The 24518-nt window shown below is 29.1% G+C and overlaps 1 long non-coding RNA gene and 1 pseudogene across 2 annotated transcripts in view; both read left to right on the top strand.

Annotated features, from left to right (window-relative positions):
- The first annotated feature begins 2562 nt into the window (after positions 1-2562).
- On the top strand, positions 2563-16973 carry LOC139425562 (DEAD-box helicase Dbp80 pseudogene; annotated as a pseudogene). The gene is made up of 3 exons (XR_015435981.1): positions 2563-4208; positions 6691-6777; positions 15758-16973. The product of XR_015435981.1 is annotated as a DEAD-box helicase Dbp80 pseudogene (transcript).
- A 4387-nt stretch (positions 16974-21360) lies between these two features.
- LOC147806574 (uncharacterized) overlaps positions 21361-24518 on the top strand; it is a 28964-nt gene continuing 25806 nt past the window's right edge. Inside the window, exon 1 of the long non-coding RNA XR_015428564.1 lies at positions 21361-22649. This is a non-coding gene — a long non-coding RNA (uncharacterized LOC147806574). The remainder of the gene's footprint in view (positions 22650-24518) is intronic.

The raw sequence follows: 24518 nt of genomic DNA, 5'->3' as shown, positions 1-24518 counted from the left end.
ACCTTGTTTGGATTTCAACTTTTTTCACCCAATGTTTTTTTCACCCATTGTGTTCCAAACTCTTTCATCCAGTGTATGTTATACAAATTTTTTGTTCTTGTGCTGATATTCCTATTTTTAATTTCCATTTTTCGATTCAATTTTTTTTGTGTCTTTGTGTATTTCGTTATATTTTTCTTTCAATGTGCGTTTAAATTTTTCTGCTTTCACTGTTTGGTTCAATTTTTTAATGTGTGTTTCAAACTTTTTCCTGTGTTTTTTGTATTATTTTTCTTCTATCCTGTGTTTGCTTTCCAAATTTTTTTACCAAATGCTTGGGATACAATTTTTTCACCTTGTTTGGATTTCAATTTTTTTTCACCCAATGTTTTTTTCACCCATTGTGTTCCAAACGTTTTCATCCAGTGTATGTTATCCAAATTTTTTGTTCTTGTGCTGATATTCCTATTTTTAATTTCCATTTTTCGATTCAAATTTTTTTGTGTGTTTGTGTATTTCGTTATATTTTTCTTTCAATGTGCGTTTAAATTTTTCTGCTTTCACTGTTTGGTTCAATTTTTTAATGTGTGTTTCAAACTTTTTCCAGTGTTTTTTGTATTATTTTTTTTCTATCCTGTGTTTGCTTTCCAAATTTTTTTACCAAATGCTTGGGTTACAATTTTTTCACCTTGTTTGGATTTCAATTTTTTTCACCCAATGTTTTTTTCACCCATTGTGTTCCAAACTCTTTCATCCAGTGTATGTTATCCAAATTTTTTGTTCTTGTGCTGATATTCCTATTTTTAATTTCCATTTTTCGATTCAATTTTTTTTGTGTCTTTGTGTATTTCGTTATATTTTTCGTTCAATGTGCGTTTAAATTTTTCTGCTTTCACTGTTTGGTTCGATTTTTTAATGTGTGTTTCAAACTTTTTCCTGTGTTTTTTGTATTATTTTTCTTCTATCCTGTGCTTGCTTTCCAAATTTTTTTACCAAATGCTTGGGTTACAATTTTTTCACCTTGTTTGGATTTCAATTTTACTCACCCAATGTTTTTTTCCCCCATTGTGTTCTAAACTCTTTCATCCAGTGTATGTTATCCAAATTTTTTGTTCTTGTGCTGATATTCCTATTTTTAATTTCCATTTTTCGATTCATTTTTTTTTGTGTCTTTGTGTATTTCGTTATATTTTTCTTTCAATGTGCGTTTAAATTTTTCTACTTTCACTGTTTGGTTCAATTTTTTAATGTGTGTTTCAAACTTTTTCCAGTGTTTTTTGTATTATTTTTCTTCTATCCTGTGTTTACTTGCCAAATTTTTTTACCAAATGCTTGGGTTACAATTAATTTTTTCACCTTGTTTGGATTTCAATTTTTTTCACCCAATGTTTTTTTCACTCATTGTGTTCCAAACTCTTTCATCCAGTGTGTGTTATACAAATTTTTTGTTCTTGTGCTGATATTCCTATTTCTAATTTCCATTTTTCGATTCAATTTTTTTGTGTCTTTGTGTATTTCGTTATATTTTTCTTTCAATGTGCGTTTAAATTTTTCTACTTTCACTGTTTGGTTCAATTTTTTAATGTGTGTTTCAATCTTTTTCCAGTGTTTTTTGTATTATTTTTTTTCTATCCTGTGTTTGCTTTCCAAATTTTTTTACCAAATGCTTGGGTTACAATTTTTTCACCTTGTTTGGATTTCAATTTTTTTCACCCAATGTTTCTTTCACCCATTGTGTTCCAAACTCTTTCATCCAGTGTATGTTATCCAAATTTTTTGTTCTTGTGCTGATATTCCTATTTTTAATTTCCATTTTTCGATTCAATTTTTTTTGTGTCTTTGTGTATTTCGTTATATTTTTCGTTCAATGTGCGTTTAAATTTTTCTGCTTTCACTGTTTGGTTCGATTTTTTAATGTGTGTTTCAAACTTTTTCCTGTGTTTTTTGTATTATTCTTCTTCTATCCTGTGCTTGCTTTCCAAATTTTTTTACCAAATGCTTGGGTTACAATTTTTTCACCTTGTTTGGATTTCAATTTTATTCACCCAATGTTTTTTTCCCCCATTGTGTCCCAAACTCTTTCATCCAGTGTATGTTATACAAATTTTTTGTTCTTGTGCTGATATTCCTATTTTTAATTTCCATTTTTCGAATCAATTTTTTTGTGTATTTCGTTATATTTTTCTTTCAATGTGTGTATCAACATTTTTCTTTCAATGTGTGTTTAAATTTTTCTGCTTTCAATGTTTGGTTCAATTTTTTAATGTGTGTTTCAAACTTTTTCCAGTGTTTTTTGTATTATTTTTCTTCTATCCTGTGTTTGCTTTCCAAATTTTTTTACCAAATGCTTGGGTTACAATTTTTTCACCTTGTTTGGATTTCAATTTTTTTCACCCAATGCTTTTTTCACCCATTGTGTTCCAAACTCTTTCATCCAGTGTATGTTATCCAAATTTTTTGTTCTTGTGCTGATATTCCTATTTTTAATTTCCATTTTTCGATTCAATTTTTTTTGTGTCTTTGTGTATTTCGTTATATTTTTCGTTCAATGTGCGTTTAAATTTTTCTGCTTTCACTGTTTGGTTCAATTTTTTAATGTGTGTTTCAAACTTTTTCCTGTGTTTTTTGTATTATTTTTTTTCTATCCTGTGCTTGCTTTCCAAATTTTTTTACCAAATGCTTGGGTTACAATTTTTTCACCTTGTTTGGATTTCAATTCTTTTCACCCAATGTTTTTTTCCCCCATTGTGTTCCAAACTCTTTCATCCAGTGTATGTTATACAAATTTTTTGTTCTTGTGCTGATATTCCTATTTTTAATTTCCATTTTTCGATTCAATTTTTTTGTGTATTTCGTTATATTTTTCTTTCAATGTGTGTATCAACATTTTTCTTTCAATGTGTGTTTAAATTTTTCTGCTTTCAATGTTTGGTTCAATTTTTTAATGTGTGTTTCAAACTTTTTCCAGTGTTTTTTGTATTATTTTTCTTCTATCCTGTGTTTGCTTTCCAAATTTTTTTACCAAATGCTTGGGTTACAATTTTTTCACCTTGTTTGGATTTCAATTTTTTTCACCCAATGTTTTTTTCACCCATTGTGTTCCAAACTCTTTCATCCAGTGTATGTTATCCAAATTTTTTGTTCTTGTGCCGATATTCCTATTTTTAATTTCCATTTTTTGATTCAATTTTTTTTTGAGTCTTTGTGTATTTCGTTATATTTTTCTTTCAATGTGCGTTTAAATTTTTCTGCTTTCACTGTTTGGTTCAATTTTTTAATGTGTGTTTCAAACTTTTTCCAGTGTTTTTTGTATTATTTTTCTTCTATCCTGTGTTTGCTTTCCAAATTTTTTTACCAAATGCTTGGGTTACAATTTTTTCACCTTGTTTGGATTTCAATTTTTTTCACCCAATGTTTTTTTCACCCATTGTGTTCCAAACTCTTTCATCCAGTGTATGTTATCCAAATTTTTTGTTCTTGTGTTGATATTCCTATTTTTAATTTCCATTTTTCGATTCAATTTTTTTTGTGTCTTTGTGTATTTCGTTATATTTTTCGTTCAATGTGCGTTTAAATTTTTCTGCTTTCACTGTTTGGTTCAATTTTTTAATGTGTGTTTCAAACTTTTTCCAGTGTTTTTTGTATTATTTTTCTTCTATCCTGTGTTTGCTTTCCAAATTTTTTTACCAAATGCTTGGGTTACAATTTTTTCAACCAATGTTTTTTTCACCCATTGTGTTCCAAACTCTTTCATCCAGTGTATGTTATCCAAATTTTTTGTTCTTGTGCTGATATTCCAAATAATTTTATTAAATGTCTGCGTTTCCAATGTTTTAATCCAGTGTAGGTGTTCCAATTTTCTTTTATCCTGTGTTAGTGTTCCAGATTTTCTCCCCAGTCTTTGCATTTCAACCGGTGTTTATTTTCCAAACTTTTCCATTCAGAGTTCTTACTCCAAACTTTTCTTTTTCCAATTTTAATTTATATTTGTTTTTCGGAACTTTAAATTGTTTGAAATTAATCATGTATCTAGTTTATTGTAATCCAATGCAATTAAGCTTTTTAGGACACGTTTTTGCTAAGTAATCCGACAAATCGGGAAGAACCTGACAAAGTGAGATCTTTGGAGTCTGCCTGACTGAGAATAATCAATTCTCTTATGATTTGCCTGCTATCAAATGATGAAACTAAAAAACGAAGGATGATTTTTAAAAATTGAATCTTTATCTGTAAGTAAAGTTTAATGTTTAATCTATTTTGTCAACTATTTCAAATCTAACTATTAATTTTAATCATGGACACGCATTTCACTCTTCAGTTTTTTTATACGTTTATATACACTTTAAAGATAAAAATAAACTCCAAAATTTGTTGTTTTATGTTTTGACCCTTTAATGTTAATTTGACTTTTGCGTATTTCAAAATATCTCCAGATTTTTTTCAAACGAAATGGAACATTTTTATACACAATTATAAATTTCGTTTATCCAAAGATAATTCTGTGCAAAAATATTTTTAGTCTTATTATTATTTTTTTCATTGCAAAATACAAAATTTGTCTGATATTGGCCAAATAGTTTCTCGGAAATCGTATATGAAAATTCGATACTATTCGATCGATTTCACCCAAATTTTGTAATTTGCCATGTAATATTACATTCTTTAAAATGATGTAAGAAGTTTTATGCCTTATAATTCAAATTTTGTTCATCTATTATTAAATAAAATAATAAATATTTACTTGAAGAGTTATTTTTTTGCGTGAAATTATCTTTGAATAACGGAATTTTATAACTGCGGGAATTTTTTTTTTTCATTTTGCTTAAAAAGTTCTCGAAATATGGTGAAAATATGCAAACTTGTATTGCTGTCCTGGCCAAACTATGGGGACCATATTTCCCAGATGGATGCTTCTTCCTGCCTCTTGAGCGTCATAAATTCTCATCCGGATTTTATTAAAAAGATCGGCTTTCATTTTAAATTTGCTTTTTTATAAAACTAGCATAAAGAAGCTCATACTTTTAACCGCTTTTTTGACCAAACAATTACGGCTATATTCGTATAGTGCGGTTTCCCGTGCTAGAATCGCAGCGACACGGCGACATTGTCGCAGAATGTTAGAGTTCTTGCAGAATGATTTTTCTTTTGAAAAGTAAAAAGTTTTACATTTTCTACTGGAATTTACAACGTAATTTACGTAATATTTGAATCATGTATTTAGATAATCACGTTTGGGTACGCTCAATTTATGCAGATATAGTATCGTAAATCGATGTAATGTTTCGATTGTATTTTCGGCAGTTGTTGATATCGATCTTCACGTGGATTTTTAATATCCCGATGTATTTCAAACAATAAGGAAAATTTGAATCGTGCATTTGAGTATTTAATTTTTAAGGCAATCGAATTTTTGGCAGTTATTTTAAATCTGGTATTTTTTGCTATTTTTTTTTTTTTTTTACTGTAGCTGTTAACTGATAGAATCCGAAAGTATCAAGCACAGGGCTGCATGTCGGTGTTATTATTTAACCTACTTATGTTAGAACAATACAACATTTCTTAAGATATGGTAAAAAATAAATTTAACTTATTTTTTACCATACAACCTCGTGTTTTAATTTTCTTCCAAACATTAATCTGCCGAAATTTCTTATCTTATAAGCCAAAAAAGCTAATTATCCTGTATCCCACTTCTGATAAATTGATTTATTTTGATGAGAATTTTGATTTTAATAAGCATTTAAAATTATTCTACGATACGTCCCGCTAAAGCTTTTTTTCCAGTCAACTTTTAGAGAAAATTATACATTTTAGCAATTTAGCGAATAAAATATCACGTTTTACCAAATTTTTGATCTAAAACAAAGAGAACATGTTACACATATCGACAACTGGAAATCTATATAAAAAGAAAAATCCACGTAAATCTACAGTCTTTGGCCAAATTATTAGATTCTATGTAAAATCTTAATTATCAGGTGATAACTATACAGCTTTATTGTTTTTTATGTGACTGAAACAGGTTTGCACTTGTTTGCGTTCATTTATCGATTTGTTAACACTATAATTCAATTCGTTAAAAATAAATAAAAATAAAAAGTAGATAAAAAATCTCCTGTATAAAAACTCACTACATGTATGTTTAAACATAAAATTATTGCCTATAAACTCGCGCAAAACATGTCATTATTAAGAACTGCTATTATTTGTTCTAATAATTATAATACACTAATGTGATACTTGATATAATGAATATTCTACATTTATACAATATATCGTCAAATTTATTCAATTGTCGAATTTATATTATATATGGTCTAACTTAACCCATTGATACACAAACGTAAACAAGTGTAAACCGGTTTCAGTCTCGTAAAAACAATATTGCTGTTCAGTAATGACCTGATAATTAAGATTTTACATAGAATCTTATAGTTCGTCAAACCGTAAAACAGTATTTAGGTTTGATTACTTTTACTTTATTTTAATTGTTCAGATCGTGTCTTAAAAAATAATGTAGAAAGTTTAATTAAAACATATTAAAATCTTCAGTCATCTATTTTATGTTACTCACTTGTTTGCTTCGGTTCCGATAATTTTTAGCACCATGCACACATTTAATTTGAAGAGAAAAAATTTTGTGAATTGTGATAATTTTGTGATTTTAATAACTTACTAAAACATTGCTTATGCTTATTATTTTCTTTGCAGTGTTTACAGGACGAGTTGTGGCCTTCATTTTCAAGATAGGACAGAGTTATGAAGGTCTCAAGTTCAAGAAAGTTTCAAGATAGTCTGGTAAGAATTTTATTTTCTCGTTCTATAAATTAAGATTTTTCCACGCGTTTTGACCAAAAATAAAATGTACCAAAATTAAAAACTGAAACCGAAAAGTGAACATTTAAATTTTGCCTCCAAATGTCTAACACAGAAAGCTATCACGATAGACACCCTAACATTTAAAGTGGGAATCAAAACTGGTTTTTGATAATTTTTAATAAATCTAAGTAATCTTTTAACCGGAATTTCGAATTTCACGATGAAATCTATGTTTATAAAAGAAATTGTTCGCCCCTAAACTTTTATCTGGCCATCCTCTCAAAAAAGTAATGATAGTGTCATATATAGCAAGTTTTTAACTTACAAACAAATCTTATCTTAAAATATAAGCAAAATGTAGAAAATTTTAAAACCACCAAAATTTTCGTTAGCCTACCAACTATAAATTAATAGTCAAAACAGATTTTAATTAATCTTTCTCAAAATTTTTCCACTTAAATTTGCCTTTGAATGCACCTCTTCGTTTTAAAATCATTTAAAATAAAATCCGCAATAAAAAAATTGCCAAAAAGTAAAGAAAATAATATGAAGTAAGATACAAAAAATTAATTTTTTTTTAAATTTGAAAGGTAGAAATTTTTATCTTATTACTGAATTTTTAGTTGAACTCTGGTAAATAAAATATAACAAGTACCGAAATCATTTACAATGAGCGAAAAAATTCGCTTGACAGACACATATTTTTTAAACACGAATTTTTTAAAAACAATTTACCAATTACTTTCCGTGTATAAATATTAATGTTGAAAAACTTTGTAGCATAACTACAATTAATCAATTCCAATTCATTAGTATAAAAACAAGTTAACTCGATTCTATCTTGAACCTCGTTTTGATAGTTATTGGTTGACATTGTCGTTAAAGTAGTCCTGGCATTGGCGACCTCCAGACATGAACTGATTACCCTTATCTTGACAGCAGCGCCCACTTCTATTTGAAAATTCCACTTCGAACAGCACGTCTACCTCTTACAGAAACGCTCACTTCGATTTTTAATACCTCTAGTTTGATGGATGGAAGACAGTGAACACTTGACTTTCGATTTGTGATTGCGATATTATCCTCCTCGCGCTGTTGCTGCTCAGTCTCGATCACACAACGGGGCGCTGTACAGACAGCCAAATGCAACAGAAGAGCAGTCACGCACACAACCGTGATCATAATACAGCTCTTGCAATCAGCGCTTAAAATCTAGTGATCGTAATACAGCGCTCTCTGCCTCTCATAAAAATAGCAATGAATTATATTGTGACATCCATTCATCGAATTCTATGACAAATAAAATTTTGGTAGGGAAGTATTGCAGCGTAGCTACCACTACAATTATTCAATACCTATTAACTAGTATATAACAATGCATCCCACCTTTTTTATCACCAGGGTCACAACGTTTTATCACAACGTTTGATAATTTTACCACGGCCTGCTGAAGTAGGAAGCGAACGTTGTGTGTTATACTGTAGATGGTTTTGATTAAATAATTTTAATTTAATTGTTTTTAAACATGCCTTCAAAACAAAATACAGCTAAATTTGCGATATGGGTGTGGCTTAGAGGACTGACCTTAGTTTTGAGGGTAACGCGGATGTCCATTTTTGTGATTTAGCAAATGAAATTTTTTCCTGACATAACAGATCGCTGTCATTGGCTGCAATTTGTCGTTTTCAAGTTTAAAAATTTGCTTAAGATTGTTTTTTCAATAAAACTTTTATAGGTGGGATAGGTAGCAAAACATTTTGGTGGGAAAACGTAAGCTAATGATCTCCTACAATGGACTAATTTTTGAATTCAAAGCTTAATTTCCAGGTCAGAAATCTGCTGTACTTGTAAAACTGTTTAGCTCTTAGAATTGAGGGACTTATGAAAATAGAAATTTTTTAATGGGTTAATGCATGGTTAAAAAATACGTGCCACAATTGGCACGCAGATGTACACTGGATAATGTTAATAAATGAAATAAAAATATTCAACAATTTTTCTTCGTGATTCCTGTTTATTAATGCGTGTTACTTACCCAGGGTACGTAGCGTTTATAAAAAGTCCTTAATGGTGCTTATTTTTGATTTGCGTCTTTTAAAAGCCCTTAAAAGTGCTTCGGGGTTTGTAAAGAATGCTTAATTCTCATTATTTCTAAAAGAGATTTTTTTCTTTGCCGTGTTTATTGACGTTCTAAATTACAAAAAATGCATGGTTTTCACATTTTTCTTATTTATCAGAAGCTAGTTATTTTATCATGATTATGTAAAGTTTTTGAAAAGGTTTTTGGAATTTTATTGATTTTATGTTCATAGATTAAGAATTTTAAACGATACAAAAGCTAATTTTCATTACTGCACAGATCCTAATTATGATTTTTTTTAAGAAAGTTATTAAAAATATCATTTCAGTGATAAAAAAAATAATAAAAAAGTGCTTATTTTTGGTTGAAAAATCTGGCTACGCACCCTGTTACATGTTGCTATAACGTGATGAACATAGTTAAAAACTCACATCATTCATCGCTGATTGGTGAATATTTCAAACATTTTTTATACGTTTTAAACCTTAGCTTCACACACAACACATCAAAATGGTGAAAATTTAAAACGAAACGTCATCAGTATGAAGTTGTCACGTTCGTCAACAGCCGACAACGTCATCAAAAGGTGCCTCGAGTTAACATCCAGTCAAAGAATTAAAGACTTAAACAAACTCAGAAAAAGACAAATTAAGAAAATAACATATAAAATAATAATAAGTCTAAGTGAAAAAGTGCTAAAAGCAGCAAAAACCAAATTTTTCTTCATTAAACAATTTAAAAAGTTAGAAGCAAAAATCAAGAATTTCTAAATTCGAATTGTTCTTATATAATTTTCTAGAAGATTAAATTTCGAGAAGAATTTCTAAAGATATGTATGTCAGAAAAAACAGAGCTTCATCAGGAGACACACTCTGCCAGAGCACTGGAGCCCTTCTGTAGTCAGCGGTTAAATCAAAAACTGCCTGTGCATCGAGGCCCCATAATAGATAAACTAAATAAGAAAAAGCAATCAAAAACTGAAATGAAAATGCAAGGAAAGTTTAATCGTTTTGTTATTAAATTTTTTTTTAAATTTTCCAAGTGTTTATTAAGACAAAACAATTGATCAGGTAAAGCTTATTAACCCTCAGTAGATCCTTCATCAAGTCTATCTGCAGGACCCCTTGTTAACCCACGTGACGGGTCATGTGCTATGAAAAACATCCGTAATCTAACTATTCATATAAATAAAAATTAAGCCTTAAGGGAAAGAAATGAATACATAATAAAATGTAAGGAAATATAAAAAAAACTAAACATTACGGGAACAGGACCAGAATCCTCATTAAAATTCAATAAAATCCATATAATGCATTAATTTATATATTAATTTCCAAACGAGATTGCGCAATTGCAGCTAATCCAGAAATGTCTTAATAGAAAGTCTAATTAGTTTTAGTTCTTAAAAGTTAACATCCAGCATTGTAGTCTTAGGAAAGTTTCTTTTTCCTCTAGGAAAGACAAATGATGAAAACACAATTGTTTCATTATCAGCATTTATATAAAATAAATAAAATAGTCTTACGCACCATAATGCATTAATGAATATAGATATTAATGATTACAGATGTAACCCTTAGTATTACATTCCGAAAAATTTTTTTAAATTGTTTTCATAAGATCAGCTAACAGAATTTTAACTTTTTTCTAATTCATTTATTTCTAATTTTGTGAAACGTATTAACCCATTCCTGCCTAGCGTCTTCTTAAAAGACGGTAAAAAAAGAAAAAGAGTTTTCCTTGTTTGAATTTATTTTGCCAAAGTAGTTCCATCAACAACAATATATTACATGTATGGCCAGGATAACCTGGTTAGAAGGGCACTGGGCCCAAGTACCAGAAGTCGTGGGTTCGATCTTCACCGGTCGAAGACTTCCCGTGTAGTAAATGGTGACTGACTCTCGTTAAATCTGTCGAGTCACAAAGTCCTCCATGTTCTCATAACGAATCATACCTCTGAGGGTATTGATCCAGGAGTTTCCTGGTCTTCTGGATTAGTTCAAAATTACAAGGCTACGGAGTTGAACATTAGTATCTATAAACCCAAAATTGCGTCGGCTGTTCAACGACAGTTTTAAAATTAAATATATTTCATATTCATTGGATGTTTTTAAAAAGTGCTTAATTTTTTCTTTTCGAAAATGAGACATTTTTCTTTACCATTTTGATTTTCGCAGCATTTTATGCAAAAGCATGGTTTTCAAATTCATTCAACCACAATCCATTTCGGCCTACAGTCGGTCCGAAAGCACCAATCATGTCACACGTTTGATGAAATACTTGGGAGTCCGAATGTCCGTCTACTGAGTTGGGTTCGGTGAGATTATTGCTCTCTCATGTGCAACTCTGCTGCATTTTGCAAGATATTCTCTTTTTCAGGCTTCATTTTACGCCTTTTGAAATCGAACCGAAAAATCTCATGATCATTTTATAATAGCTTAATAGCAAGAAAAGAGCTCTTAGCCAGAAACTAAATTTTTATTTTATCATGATCATGTAAAGTCTTTGAAAATTATTTTGCGGACTGTTAAAGTATAAAAATATTTTTTGAGTGCTTCAAAAGTACTTGAAGGTGCTTATTTTTTGTAGAAAGATTTGGCTACGCACCCAGTATTAGTTTAGTCTAGCTATGTATATATACACATAGCTAGACTAGAACTAAATCTGTATGTATATATATTAATCCAATGTTTAAATTTTTTGTGTATGTATTAGTCCAATAAGTGAGTGACGCTAATTAAAAGTTTGAAGTAATCCGAGAAAAACTGCAAAAGCAGAAGGATTGGAGAGATTAGAAGATAAGGCGTAACTACTAATGTATATAATGCTAAAAATTATTTTTGATCGCTTAAAAAGTACTTGAAAGTTGACTGTTTTTTGTTGAAAGATTTGGCTACGCACCCTGATTAAAGTTGAAATTATTTATTTTATGCCTATTATAGAATAGAGAATTTTAAAATTCTTGAAATAAATTCTTTAATATTAAAATAAAAAATTTATAGAACACTACTTTTTAGTGTTATTCTTTATGTGTTCTTACTATAAATAGTTTATAGTAAGGGTGCAGTATATCTGTTTTGCGTGAAGGGTCATTTGCACAGCAGATTGACCAATAAAAGGCAGATTTACCGCATGACCAAGTATTTAGACGGACATATTTATATTAAATTAGTGCTCCAAGCACTGAATTTTTTTTAACAATTATATTAGAATATATGTTTGCATGAAATTAAAATACTTTTAACTGCTAGATTTCATTTAAAATTAAAGAATTCAAAACTAATTATTTTAAAAAAAATATTTCTTTATTAAAAAAAAGTACAGATTAGTCGAAATAACTAAATTCCATGGGATGTTTTTCCTTTTTTTTTACATAACAAAAAAGTTTAATATAAATTTTAGCAATAAAAATCTTCACTGTTTACAAAATTAAATTTCAAATGAATATGTTAGTAAGCAAAAGTAAATGCATGTTAAATTCTTTAATTTGCCTAGGATAGTTTTTAGGGCTTAAAATTATTAATTTTAAAACAAAATCATTGTAGTGCAAAATAAGTTTCAACATTTAGTGGAAAATATACTTCAAATTTAAGATATTTTTATTAAGTAAATTATAAGAGGTTTTACATAGCTTAAATATTTTTAAAGCAATTTCTAAGATACAAAAAAATGAAACAGAATCTATTATGTTTGTGGATTTTTGAAACGACTTGGGAAAACTAGCAATAACCACAGGGAATGTATGAAGGGGAATATGAAGTATTAAATTAAAATTTGAAACAGTTTGATTGCAGTGTAGTTTACATAATAGTATTTTTCAAAGATTTCTTCAATTAATTTCTTAAAAGAAAGTTTTTTTTCGTGGTTTAAAACATATTTTTTTGTTTAAAACATGCTTTTTTCGCTTTAAATGATTTTTTCTCTTATCTTAGAATTGAACATAATTTTATATCATACATATTCTTAATTTTTCTTAAAATAAAAAAAAACCTTATTTAAAGTCACATTTGCTTTTAGAATATTGTTGCAAGCATTGCAATCGTTGCAACACTCAAACGATTCCTTATTTCACAATGTGCAAAACCAAATGTTGAGAGCATTTGTTCTTATTCTGCATTTCATTTTATTTTTAGCTTAAACATATTTTTTCTTTTGACTTAAACAATATCCCGTTAGTTTCTGGAATTTGAAAAAAAGGAAAATTAAATTTTAAAAAAATAATTATTTTAATTGTTTTTTGTAAAAAGTATGTTTTAAAATACATTTTTATTTCTTATTTTAAACATATTTTAACAAAGTTTCTTTAAACGTAACGACCCTGTCACAAAACTCTAGTTTCTTTCAATGTTTTACATATATACATTTCTTTCAATGTTTTACATATGTATAGTCAAACTTAATTTTATAATTATATAACTTGTTTTAGATAAATAACATAATCAAATTATATATTATATTACCCTCTAAATCACTCATAGCACAATTACTAATAGCATACTAATTTTCATAAGCAAATTTGATGAGTACTAAACACAATTCTTAGATAATACTCTAAAATTATTTATCAATAGATATTTTTAATAATACAGATTTCATTTTTACATGCCTAATCCTAAAAATAAAATGTGGCGTAATTCATGAAGAACTTTTAACTTTAAATACTTTTAACAAGTAAATGAAATTTTATTTTCACATCTATAAATAATTTTATGAAATTAAAAATTACTTTGTTAAAAGTTCTAGTATATAGTATTTAAGTTAAGTTTAACTATAATGTAGAGTATTAATAGATAAAACTACATGTATTATAGATAAATACATATATCATCACTTAGCCCCTTTCAAAGTTTGGTTAATTTTGATTTTGTTCACTATTGTTATAATTGTGCAAAAAATAAGCAATGTTAATTATTTATTTCTCAGATAATTTTTACTACCTTTCCTAGCTCTCTAGAACTAGGAAGTTTTTATTAAATAAGTTATAAGTCTATATATAATTTTGTAAAGAAACAAAAACGTTATAATCTGTTTTATTCTGAGCAGTTAGACATCAAGTATAAGACAATATCTAAGTAACTTCCAAAGTTACAGCAAAAATTCTGAAACCCGTTAATGAAAGCAATAAATATCACATGAGTTTTCTAAATAGGAATCGACTGCAAAGCAAACTCAGTTATTTTGTTCAAAAGTATTTATTTCAAAGTTATGTCTTCAAATCGGAATTCCACAATTCGAGATTTTTGATTTTGCGAATAAGATTTCTCGACATCTAAAAAATCAATTAAGTTAAAACTTGGTATTTAGAATCAGTATAGCATGTCGCTTAAAAAAATAATTTTTATTTATAAAGAAAATACTTCTTATTTTTCAATTTTTTTAAAGCTAGTATGGTTTTTGAAAGATATTTTACTCTCTAATGTAAATTATTTCAATTCATTAACATGATTTTTATGACTCTCATCGCCCGCGCAATATGCCACAGTTTTTATTACATTTTTTTCTTTAACTTTTAAGTCTAAGGAAAATTTAATTATAAAAGTTCTTTGTGATAGATATGTAATGTAATTATGTAATGACATCAAATGAATTATAAAATAAGAATTTATCCTGCTGTGAATAAAGAAACATTATGCTTTTCGTTTAGACGTTTAAGAACTTTTATTAGAATTTAACAATTGAAATCTATACAGTCTCGTTACTTTAAACAGAAAATAAAATCCTGAATTTTAGAAATGAAAATTATTAATGATCAAAACATTTTTCAATTTCACAATGAATATATTTTTTAATGTATTCAAAATATTTATGCCTTTTAATTATAACGCATTAATTTTAAATAGTTATGTGTAATATTCTCATTATTATATGCTCAAAGATTTTTTTTCATAATTATCATTTAAGGCTTTTGTGTCTTAATGTGTAAATATATGAAAATATATTAAAATTAGACATACCATTTAATTGTTATCGAACAATATGTTACTATAAAAGTGTTCTTATATGCTCTTTTATTTAACATTAAAAGTAAAAAACTAAAATTAGAAAACGATAATGAAACCAAGATGACAAACATTGAGAAATTTTTCTAACTTTAAAATGTTAATTTTTAATACTATAAGAAAATGTATGAATATTATATTTTTCGGTAGAAATAATTTAGCAGTGTAAAGTTTGACAGCTATTAGCGGAAAAGTGTCGAGCATTCAACTCATTTCTTACAGAAAGTAAAAACAGCAAAGTTTTCATATCCTTTAGTTGTGATTTTCGAGATCTGTGTGCAGCGTAGCGTCATGAGGTAGGAAATCGTAGCTTCAGCTTTGAGTAAGGAATGAACCAGGACTTCTCTATCGTCTCTTGATTTATAGGGTTTAGAGAATAGCTCGCCCTTCTGAAAATACTCAGGGAGAACACTGCTGCATTTAATTACTTTTAAATTTGTTTTCCATCATATGCACTGTTCTCAACAGTAAAATTGCTTTTCACAAAGTTAAATTGCGTCCTTTGACAACAATTTGCAATTGAAAAAGATCCCTCCTTTTCATGTGTACTGCTATTTAAGCATAAGCTAATGGTGTGAAAGAAAAAAAAGTTTTTCGAATGTAATTTTAAAAGAAATATTTCTTAGTTTTTGTTAATATTACCGTGATATTTTGGGTAAGAGAAATTAGTCATTTTTATTCAAAATTTAATTAAAGACTGTATAGACTGATTTTCGTCTGACAAGTTAACGATTATGAATATCAAATAGCATATAAGGTACGAGTTACTATATATATAACAGAAAATATTGTTGTTCTTTAAATTTAACAACTATTTTATTTAAGCAATTTTTGCAATTACTTTATTTTTCTTATAAGGGATTTTTTTTTCAAATTTTAGATATGACAGATAAAGTGACAGACTTGCGTCAGCTTTTAGATTATTTCAGACTTTCTTCTAAGCCTGTTTTAAGACCATGGAAAGTAGGCAGCTCTCCACTATCTCGATCACCATCTCTAGAGAAGTCTACAGACACAAAACAGCATGAGATTAAGAAGCCTATTTTCGATACACCTTCTCTAACAGACGCAAACAAAAACGATGTTAAAGTCGATGCAAATACTACCGAATGATGATGAGGAAATTTGTTTGTCGGCGGCTGAAATATCCATTACGAGAAAGATTCTAAGGACCCAACTATTGGTTTCCTCCCCATTGAGTTGAAGTTTTGCTAAAAAACGGTGACTCTTCACGGTATTCGGTGGAATCTTTAGAACAGCTCCATTTTCCAGAAAATATGTGAAAAGTAACATGCGATGGTCTTTAGCTCCTTCCAAGAGTCAAGAAACAACTCTTCCAACTTTGCTAGCAGATCCTCCAGTCAACATAATCGCGCAATCACAGAGTGTCACTGGTTAAACGACAGCTTTCGTTTTGTCTAGTTAAGCAAGAACGTATCCGGATTTGCATTACAACCAGGTTTTGATATTAGCACCTTATGAGTTAGCCCTGCAGATTAGCGAGGTGGTGAAAAAAATGGCGCAATTTTGCGAAGGGATTGAATTCCGAATGGCTGTTATAGGAACTTGTCAAGAGGTTCCACGATGATGGAGCATTTTGTGATCGGAACGCCTGGAAAAGTGTTTCATTGGACTGGGGGAAAGCGATTTTTCGATTTGGAGAATCTGTGAATTTTCGTTTTGGATGAAGCAGATGTCATGATTTCGAATCAGGGACATAGTGATCAATGCTTGAGAGAAGCAGAGAGATGTAGAGGCTTGAAAATGTCAAGCAATTCTATGTTATGTGTTACATCAAAGAAGGCGGATATTCCGCATTGTCGAATATCTATGGTTCCATATCGATCGGTCAGGCCATTATATTTTGCCGAACAAGAAGACCTGCAGCTTGGTTTGGAGAATGACTGACTGCTGATGGACATTCCGTTGGTTATTTAACCGGAGAATTAGAGCTCAATCAAAGACTGGATGCCCTACTCGCTTTAAAGAAGAGAAAGAGAAGGCACGTGATCTTTATTTTTTTAAATTCAATTTCTACTATTAGTTCACACTCTCCCTGTATCTTATTTAAATTTTCAATCGTTAATAAAAAGTTTCCTGCATTCTCATGAGCAATTAGGTTGTATTTTGCGAGAGATTCTCAATTTCAGGATTCATTTTCCGCCATTTGAAATCTGAGAAATCTCTTTAATTTTTGCGAATCACGACGACCAGCTAAACGTAGCCAATTTTTTTCACAAAATGCATAAGAAAATTTTTATTCCCTCGTTAATTTCATTGTGGTGAAGCACCTTCGTCACTAGCAAGCTGATGATGACCTTCTCGTGATTTTCTATTTATAGAACAGTGCCGTAGTCCTTTAACTTAACTTGAGGATCATTCACTAGTTAAGTTATTTCATGTGGGATAAAGACTTCCTAAACTATTGTGGTGATTTAGAACATCCGATGATAAATTTTAAAAAGCAAGGAACCTCTTTTAGAATATAGATTTTGCTACGACTTTAAATAATTTGGCTGGCCTTAGGAAGACCTGGAAATTTTTGAAACAGCCACTTAATCTCTCAAAAACACATAAAATTTAAAAAAAAAAACACGTTTCGCTTTTATACACCTTCTAAATTGCATGAAATAAAAAAAATAGTAACTGAGATTTTAAAAGTAAAAATATTAAATTTCGAAGTAGTGACAGTTTTATTTATAAGAGTCTCTTCTTTGGAGAGCCTGTCCAAAATTGAGACTAAACAACTTTCGCTTTTACGAACGCTTTATTTTTTGAATGTGCCTTTTCCTAAGTCAGCTAAGCACTTTTAAGATATAAGAAATAAACCCAATGTTTTTAAAGACGAACCTGGTTTTGAAATAATCAATTTAATATATTTTAAGGGCTTGAAAAAGAGTGTTTTCAAAGTTTTCCAAAAATTAAATAATTATTTTAATTCACCTTTTTTAAATTCATTTCCCTCATAATTTTTAAAAGCTAAGCTATAAAAAATTCATAAATAAATATGAGTCTCATTTGCTTTGTCAAAATGAAGGCAAAACTTATCCTGTTTCTCGCTGAGGAGAAGGTTATATACCTTTGTATACGGACATATACTTTACTTATATTATGAGAATGTTTTCTGAAGTAAGCCTTAAATTTTGTTCCTTTTTTTGGAGAAAAGCAGTGAAATAATTTCTATTGAAATTGGACTATGTTCTATAATAGTGAATATGAGTTTCTTACAAATGGCGTTAAATATTAGGAATAATTTTCTTTTAGATTAAGTGTGATTTTTTTTTAATCCTTTTCCATTCATTAAAAAACAAATTTGTAGAAGTAATATTTACAATGATTTTATCTTTTTAAAATAATTATAAACTAAATGTGTCTTAGCCCAACTTTTTATTCTATTTTTTGAAAATTTTATGCAAGTTATTAATGGTGGGTTATTTTAAAAAAACTCATTCGATTTCATTTTGCGATAATCGTTTTATTAGGATTTATTTCTATTTATATTTAAAAGACATCAACTTTTAGACAAATTCCATAAGAATTACTGATAGTCTTCGTGTACTCTTATAATACAAAATATTATACCTTGCAAGATAAAAAGAAATTAAGTCAGATTTAAATTATTTCAAACTCTAAATCAAATAATATTGTTTCTCGAACTATATTATCTAAAAATGACTGCAAAAGAAATGCCGAACCATAAGGGACGTGTAAGGCATAACAAGTATAGCTTCATTTAAAAAATAAATAATAATTAAAAAGTCAAGTTTCAAGATGAATTATCTAATGGTTCTTAGTGTCTCAGCGACATAATCAAAATGGTAGCAAAGCTTATATCATGAAATGAATTGTTTCTTTTTAGAAAGTTATAAAATGCTGTTCCTCATAATGATTCGACTACATAACTGCATCCTACTTAAATTTATGTGACTGCTAATTGAAGTAGTTTTTCATTTATGTTATTGACTAGTTTACGACTAACTGTATATTTTTGCCGGACCACGGGAAGACCTGTTACTTATTTTAAATTCTAGTCGAATATTTTTTTTCATCTGCAATAACGTAAAATTAATATTGTTGGTAAAAAGATTATAGAGCCAAAATGTATAAGTAAAACATTATAAGCATAAATAGATTAAAAAAATATTTTCCAAAAAATAGTTTTGTTATTTTATAATCAATATTTAAAGATAATTAGAAAGTAAAGTTTTAAGCCGTATTTGAGCTAAATTGTATTCCAATCTCATAATATTTTTTCAGAGGCAATTACATACAAGTGTTATGTAAATATATTGAACCCAATATGGAGTTAAAAAAATTTTCTTCATAAGCTTTCTAACAATAGCAGTTAGTTCTAAATTCCTTTTCTGATAAGAATAACAATTTATCATGCTCGATTTTTTTTTGATAAAACAAAACATTAAAAATTTTTATTAAAATAGAAACAAAATTTTTCTTTAGCATTATTATCAGGCATAGTGAAAATGAAAGTTTAGACTCTACACCAACCAAATAAGCATCATAAATCTTCTGCAGTTTAAATGCAGAACAAATTCACATAAGCAGAAATGTTTTTAGAGTGACCTTCTCTTCTTCCTCAGCAGCCAGGTGGTTCTCTCCAAAAACTATAGCATCGATTGTGTCCTATGGGTGGCACTAGAAAAATGTTGCAGATCAAGCCTGCGTCTGTGTCTAAATATATCATGCAGTCGGAAATAACAATACATTTTAAAAGTTTTAAAAAAAATTTAATTTCGGTTAAATAAAAATTACTGTTGATCTCAAAATATTTCTATCACCTCCAAATAATACGGGACACAATTATCTTTCTCGTTTTTCGTTTTCAAACAACAGCACCACTTATTGGCAATCATGCTTGAAATAATAAAATAACTCCCAAAACAATATTTCAATGCCTAAAACGTCTTTTTCTTCTCAATACTTCTTCCAATAACAGGGAATATCCAAAAAGATGTATAAAGTTCAAATAGAAAAATGGCTTTTACTAAAGTATTGAAAGAAGTCTATTGGTTTGGAAAATTTCTAATTTAGTCCACAGCCATTGGAAAAATAATTCCCGGAAAAACTCGAAAAATCGAGAGTGCAATTCTATATAGTTATTTTTTTCTTTTCTAGCTAATAGATTTTAACAAATTGATTTTCAAGTACATACAACATATTATAAAAGTTCGGATTATATATATATGTCATTATATATAATATACTTTTATAAAAATATAAAAGTATATATAATTATAAAAGTTCTTTGTGATAGATATGTAATGACATTAAATGAATTATAAAATAAGAATTTATCCTGCTGTGAATAAAGAAACATTATGTTCTTCGTTTAGACGTTTAAGAACTTTTATTAGAATTTTACCATTGAAATCTATACATTCTCGTTACTTTAAACAGAAAATAAAATCCTGAACTTCAGAAATAAAAATTATTAATGATCAAAAAAATTTCAATTTCACAATGAATATATTTTTTAATGTTATTATTCAAAATATTTATGCGTTTTAATTATAACGCATTAATTTTAAATAGTTATGTGTAATATTCTCATTATTATATGCTCAAAGACTTTTTTTCATGATTATCATTTAAGGCTTTTGTGTCTTAATGTGTAAATATATGAAAATACATTAAAACTGGACATCCCATTTAATTGTTATCTAACAATATGTTACTATAAAAGTGTTCTTATATGCTCTTTTATTTTACATTAAAAGTAAAAAACTAAAATTAGAAAACGATAATTAAACCATGATGACAAACATTGAGAAATTTTTCTAACTTTAAAATGTTAATTTTTAATACTATAAGAAAATGTATGAATATTATATTTTTGAGTAGAAATAATTTAGCAGTGTAAAGTTTGACAGATACTAGCTGAAAAGTGTCGAGCATTCAACTCATTTCTTACAGAAAGTAAAAACAGCAAAGTTTTCATATCCTTTAGTTGTGATTTTCGAGATCTGTGTGCAGCGTAGCGTCATGAGGTAGGAAATCGTAGCTTCAGCTTTGAGTAAGGAATGAACCAGGACTTCTCTATCGTCTCTTGATTTATAGGGTTTAAAGAATAGCCCGCCCTTCTGAAAATGCTAAGGGAGAACACTGATGTATTTGATTACTTTTAAATTTATTTTTTCATCATATGCACTGTTCTCAGCAGTAAAATTGCTTTTCACAAAGTTAAGTTGCGTCCTTTTATAACAATTTGCAATTGAAAAAGATCCCTCCTTTTCATGTGTACTGCTATTTAAGCATAAGCTAATGGTGTGAAAGAAAAAAAAGGTTTTCGGATATAATTTGAAAAGAAACATTTTTAATTTTTGTTAATATTACTGTGATATTTTGGGTAAGAGATATTACAGTCATTTTTATTCAAAATTTTATTAAAGACTGTATAGACTGATTTTTGTCTGACAAGTTAACGATTATGAATATCAAATAGCATATAAGGTACGAGTTACTATATATATAACAGAAAGTATTGTTGTTCTTTAAATTTAACAACTATTTTATTTAAGTAATTTTTGCAATTACTTTATTTTTCTTATAAAGCATTTTTTTTAAATTTTAGATATGACAGATAAAGTGACAGACTTGCGTCAGCTTTTAGATTATTTAAGACTTTCTTCTTAGCCTGTTTTAAGACCACGGGAAGTAGGAAGCTCTCCACTATCTCAATCACCATCTCTAGAGAAGTCTACAGACATAAAACATCATGAGATTAAGAAGCCTATTTTCGTTACACCTTCTCCAATTGACGTAAACAAAAACGATGTTAAAGTCGATGCAAATACTACCGAATGATGATGAGGAAATTTGTTTGTCCGCGGCTGAAATATCCATTACGAGAAAGATTCTAAGGACCCAAGTATTGGTTTCTTCCCCATGGAGTTGAAGTTTAGCGAAAGAACGGTGACTCTCCTCTGTATTCGGTGGAATCTTTCGAACAGCTCCATCTTCCAGAAAATCTGTAAAAAGTAATATGCGATGGGCTTTAATGCTCCTTCCAAGAGTCAAAAAACAACTCTTCCAACTTTAGTAACGGGTTCTCCGGTCAATGTAATAGCACGATCGCAGAGTGACACTGGTAAAACGACAGCTTTCTTTTTGTCTAGTTTAGCAAGAACACATTCCGAGTTACATTACGACTAGGTTTTGATATTAGCACCTACTTATTAGTTTGCCCTGTTGATTGGCGAGAGATTGGTTGAGGCTAGAAGAGGTTCGACAATGGTGGAGCATCTTGTGATCGGAACGTCTGGAAAAGTGTTTCATTGGACTGGGGGAAAGCGATTTTTCGATTTGGAGAAGCTGGGAATTTTCGTTTTGTATGGAGCTGATGTCATGATTTCGACTTAAGGGCATCATGATCAATGTTTGTGCAATTACCGCATCGTGTCTAAAAGTTGTCAAATGATGCTGTTTTCTGCCCCTTACTCCCCTAATGTGTTTTGCAGGAATAATTATAACTGAACCCTCCTGCAGCTGAAGACGGAACAATGGAGGCTAGAAAATGTCAAGCAGTTCTATGTCATGTGTTACACCAACGAAGGCAAATATTCAGATTTGTCCAATACCTATGGTTCCATATTAATCAGTCAGGCTATTATATTTTACTGAACAGGAAGACCTGCATCTTGGTTGGAGGACCAGCCGACAGCCCTGACGAATATTCCGTTGGTTATTTATCCGGAGAATTAGAGCTCAATCAATGACTGGATGACATGACTTGCTTCAAAGAACGGAAAGAAACGGTACGTGACCTTTCTTTTTATCATTATTACATTATTAATTTTTTTCCCTACTTGCAGGTAAGACAGTGAAATAACTCTTATTTAAATGTAAGGAAATACACTTGATAACCTTTTAAATAGATAAATTAATCCTAATTTTGAATAATTATTTTTTTTACATAATTGTGTAAAATAATTATTAATTTAAAAAAAAATAGAATGATCCTCTCAATATTGAATATATTTAAAATGGTGCGTAAATTGTTTTTATGGTGGCCAATGTAATCAAGAAAAGAATTCCTTGTCAGAAACTAGTTATTTTATCATGATCATGTAACTTTCAAAATTACCTTAAAAGCATTTTGTTAACATAAGTATAAAAATCTTTCAACAATATGAAGGAGAAAAATTATTAGTGCGCCTATCCTAATTATGATATTTTCTTAAAGTGCTTAATTTTTGTTGAAAAATTTGGCTACGCAACCTGCATTAATAATGTGAATATTTATATTTGGCTCTATAATCATGAAAGTTGTAGCATTTTTTTTAACGTTAAAGTGAGCGGTACAAATAAATTTACTATGATTTTTTTTAAATTCGGTAGTTTTCTTGCGTTGGTTAATTTTTGTTGTGCAATGATTTTACTTTTTCTAAGTAATTATAAATTAAAAGCGTCTTAAACGGATATCGCACAGGAGAAAAATAAGCGAGACCTGGAAACTTTTTTTAACAACCACTTAATCTCTCAAAAACACATAAAATTTGAAATATTCAGGCATGCTTGATTTCTATTGCTGTCACTCTCACTTCTAGTTTTAGTTTCTTTTTAAGCTAATTTCGGACACTAAACACCTTTATAGATTGGCACAATGTATGCGCAGGAAAACAAGGAAAAAGCCTTTAATGACTTTTTATCAACTGATTAAATTTTCACACGTCAAGAAGCAATCTTAATATTTCGAGATGAAATTAATATGCTAAAATAGGGAGATTAATTATCTATGCTAAAATATTTGTGTAGTCAATATTTTCTCTGAATGAACATAACTTTGAATACGGACTTGTATTCTTGACCTTCAATATGAAGGGGAGGGATGGGTAGCTGCAATTTGGAATTTATAGTCACAATAGTTTCGGAAGAAGAGGGGGCGAAATCTTGAGTCCCTTCTCCTTCATAGGGTTTTCATGTTCTGCAGTTGCTTTAGAAACCCTACTGGACACACTTTTTCATGCAATTACCAATTGTGTCCATTTTTAGAGCAAGAATCTAAGCAGCTCAAGTTTAGATTTCGGACACTTGGTTCCCTCTGGTCCATAAGCGTGGTTCTAACTTGACTCACAAATGTTCTAAGACGTTTAGAGTCAAATGATCTCAAGTCTCCGTGATCAGGCCAGAGAAAGAGTTCAACATGCATTTTTTTATTTTATTTTATATCTGTCGTTGAGCAGCCGACCCTACTTTTGAGTTTGCAACTACTGATATTTAATTCCGTAACTTTATAATTTTGAAACCAATCCAGAAGTTGAAAAAAAACTGTATCTAGCTTGCAAATAATATCTTTCGAATACTATCATCATACTAAGCGTTGTAATTAAACAACCCAGTTTTATTGAGTCATAAATTTTCCAAATTCACCATAGTAAAAAAGTTGTTTTTAACTATTTGATTAAGTCCGTGTATATCATTATTTCAAATATTTACGTGAGTTTATTACAACTATTATTACATACATGTCAGTAACTTGCGTTACACATATTGAATAGTGCACAAAACAATAAATAAGTAATATATGAAAACAAAACTATTGCTGCTTATTTAGTGTTAGCCTCTAAGAAAGAAAAAATATTATCTTTACTTTTGTATCACTTGTTCATTTTTACACATAAAAA

This window comes from Parasteatoda tepidariorum, chromosome 8, assembly GCF_982258835.1.
Source record: "Parasteatoda tepidariorum strain Cologne lab strain chromosome 8, Ptep-v5.0, whole genome shotgun sequence".
In the NCBI taxonomy this organism is placed as follows: Eukaryota; Metazoa; Arthropoda; class Arachnida; order Araneae; family Theridiidae; genus Parasteatoda; species Parasteatoda tepidariorum.
This window is presented reverse-complemented; position numbering and strand designations above follow the sequence as displayed.